The sequence below is a fragment of the Nicotiana attenuata genome, chromosome 5, assembly GCF_001879085.1.
Source record: "Nicotiana attenuata strain UT chromosome 5, NIATTr2, whole genome shotgun sequence".
Lineage (NCBI taxonomy): Eukaryota > Viridiplantae > Streptophyta > Magnoliopsida > Solanales > Solanaceae > Nicotiana > Nicotiana attenuata.
This window is the reverse complement of record NC_031993.1, coordinates 21,263,606-21,267,214: the sequence shown is the minus strand read 5'-3', so window position 1 is coordinate 21,267,214 and position 3,609 is coordinate 21,263,606.

Genomic DNA, 3,609 nt, shown 5'->3' with positions numbered 1-3,609 from the left:
GGGGGGGGGGGGGGGGGGGGCAGTTCCTTATATGCGTTCGCATACCCTACCCCGCGTTTGCGTAGCCTCAGCAAATTTCTCATCGCGTTCGCATAGGGCAAATCCTGGGCCTTACATTTTTCTTCATCGCGTTCGCACCCAGGTGTCGCGTTCGCGTAGTTTCATATCCCAGACCTTCGCGTTCGCATTCCACCCATCGCGATCGCGAAGGGTAAATTTGGCATCTTTAATTTTTCTTCTTCGCGAATGCGAGCTCATCTCCGCGTTCGCGATGCATTAAAGTTCTGGACAGTATTTAATGTTTCAAAAACGAGGGTTAGCCATTTTTATCAAAATACAAGCTTGGGAGCTCGGATTTGGGAGCAATTTCGAGGGGTTTTCGAGGGCAACGATTGGGTAATGATTCTCTACTCCCTTATGCTTAATACCCACTAATCTAATCACAAATTCATCCTTAATTTCGGATTTTTGAATGAAAAATGGGTGGAACTTCATAGGCTAAACTATTGAGTTTTGAGTGGGTGTTTGACCTCCGATTTGGAATATTTTTATATGGTTAGACTCGTGAGAGTGCGAGGGTTCTGAAAATGTGAAAATTATTTGTTTCCAAGGCATTGGCCTGAAGGGCATTTTGGTCATTTTACCTAATTTCGCGCCTTAACGTTGAATTAATTAGTAGAATCAGTTGCTTGCGATATTATTTACAATGTGTAATTGGATTGAATAGATTTGGGCCATTTGGAGTCGGATACTCGTGGCAAAAGTGTGATTTCGAGTTGATTTTTGAGCCGGTTCGAGGTAAGTGGCTTGTCTAACCTTGTGTGGGGGACCTTTCCCCTTAGGATATGATATTGGTAATTGAATGCCTTGTGTGTAAGGTGACGAGCGCGTACTTGAGCTAATTGTTGAAAAACCCAGTTTTACTTTAAATATTTAGACTGAGTTTCTTTCTTACCTGCTTTATTCTACTTGCAATTATAGCCTGTGTTAGTTTAGAAAAGCATGCTTAGCCGACCTAAATTGCCTATTTGCTTAAGTTGCCTTGATTGTACTACGTGAAGCATGTTAGGCTAGAACTACTTGTTGCCTTGTATTTTCTTGTACTCTAGTTCTGAATATCTTCTTGTTGTGGCTGCGTATTTACATTGGGACTATGGATGTGGGATTCAGGTAGCTTCCCCCTTGTTTGTTTACTTTGGGACTACGGGTTCGATTCCCGATAGATCCCCCTGCATATTTACTTTGGGACTGCGGGTTAGATTCCCGATAGATCCCCCTGCATATTTACTTTGGGACTGCGGGTTCGATTCCCGATAGATCCCCCTGCATATTTACTTTGGGACTGCGGGTTAGATTCCCGATAGATCCCCCCTGCACATTGATAGTTGGACTACGGGACGGTATCCCGGGAGATCCTTCGGATATATACATATGATGGACTATGGGACGGTATCCCGGGAGATCCACTGGACAGTTGAGAAAAGGACTACAGGACGGTATCCTAGGAGATCCTCATTTTTACCATTGGTATTGAGCTGTACATATTTCGTGTTTACTCCGTTCCTTGTGTAATTGTTATTGCTTTGTTTAGCCTGTCTTATTCCATTGCTGTACTCATTATTACTGCATATTTTCATACTGTTAATTTATATTATATTGTTTAACCTCAGTAGGGCCCTGACCTTCCTCGTCACTACCCAACCGAGGTTAGGCTTGGCACTTACTGAGTACCGCCGTGGTGTACTCATGCCCCTTCTGCGCATGTTTTTCATGTGCAGACCCAGGTACCTCCACTCAGGCTTACTATTCTCGAGATGGAGAGATCTAGCGGAGACTTTGAGGTATATCTCCGCGTCCGCAGACCAGGAGTCTATATTCTGTTCCAGCTTTAGTAGTTACCCTATCCTTTTCTTTCAGTTGTTTAGACATTCTGGAGTTAAAGCAGCATATTACATTTCTATTAGCCTGTGGTTCCCGTGAGTTTCCGGGTTTTGGGATGAAATTGTAGACTTCCGCGTTTTACTTTTGGGTTGTATATGCCAAGTGGCACTTATATACCGTTCCTTTTAGTTTTGCTAAATTTAATTAAATGTTTCCGCAATTTATATTAACTTCCGCATTGTTAGGCTTACCTAGTTGTAGGAACTAGGTGCCATCACGACATGTTCATGGAGGGTGAACTGGGGTCGTGACAAGTTGGTATCAGAGCTCTAGGTTCATAGGAGTCACGGAACACAGGCCGGTTTATTAGAGTCTCGCTGATCGGTACGGAGACGTCTGTACTTATCTATGAGAGGCTATGTAACCGTTAGGAAAATTTCACTTCATTTGATTCCCCGTCGTGCGAAATTTTTCACATCACAATCCTAAACTTCTGCCTTCTATTCTCTCACAGATGGTGAGGACACGTGCTACTCGAGATGATCAGGCACCCGCGCCCCCTACTGCAGCCGTCAGAGGCCGGGGCCGGGGCCGGGGTGGAGGCCGAGGATGCGCCCGTGGTGCAGCGAGAGCACCTGTGCGAGCTATCGCCGAGGTACCATCAACAGATCCTGCCGGAGTTCAGTCACCTGACACGCCTACGACTACTACTACTCCAGCTCTTCAGGAGACTTTGGCGCAGTTCCTGAGCATGTTTGGTACGTTGATTCAGGCTGGATTGATTCAGGTTATACCGACTACTTCACAGATCGGGGGAGGGACCCAGACTCCCGCCGCCCCCACTCCAGAGCAGCAGGTTCCCATTGGTCAGGTTCCAGGCATCATGGCGACACAGCCTGTGGTCCCAGTTCAGCGGGTGGTGAGGACCTCTCGCCAAGTAGGAGACAGGTGGGTGCAGGAGAGAGAGGACATACGTGGTCAGGAGGGAGAGTATGGAGGAGTAAGTAGGCCTCGTAGATTGGGGAGGCCCGCTGGTCCTTATTTTGGGGGAAGAGTACGACACGGTAGAGGTTTTGTGGGTCAGCCAGCTCAGTCTGTATCCCAGATTTCACACAGAGTTTCAGGTGTTTAAGGGTCTTGGAGTACCCGTACTGCATAGTTTCCACCGCCACGTCGGCCGCGAGGTTGCTTTGAGTGTGGTGACATGTGCCATGTGGTGAGGTATTGCCCCAGACTCGGGAGGAGTGCACCTCCACAGACTTCTCAGCCACAGCGCGCCCCGCAGAGTTCTCAGGCTATAGTTACAGCCCCAGTTGCTTCCCCACCTGTCCGTACCGAGGCTGTTGCCTCCGATTCTGTCATCACAGGTATTGTCATGGTTTGTTATAGAGGTGTATCGGTTCTATTCGATTTAGGCTCTACCTATTTTCATGTGTCTTCTTATTTTGCTCTGCATTTGAGTGTACCTCGGGATTTCCTTGAGTCTTCCTTTTTATGTTTCTACTCCTGTGGGGGATTCTCTTATTGTGGACCGCGTTTATTGGTCATGTTTGGTTACTATTCGTGGTTTTGAGACCGGAGCAGATTTATTATTACTCAGTAAGGTTGATTTTAATATTATTTTGGGTATGGACCGGTTGTCGCCCCATTATGCTATTCTTGATTGTCACGCCAAGACCGTGACGCTGGGCATGCTAGGTATACCGCGTGTTGAGTGGGGGGGTGCCT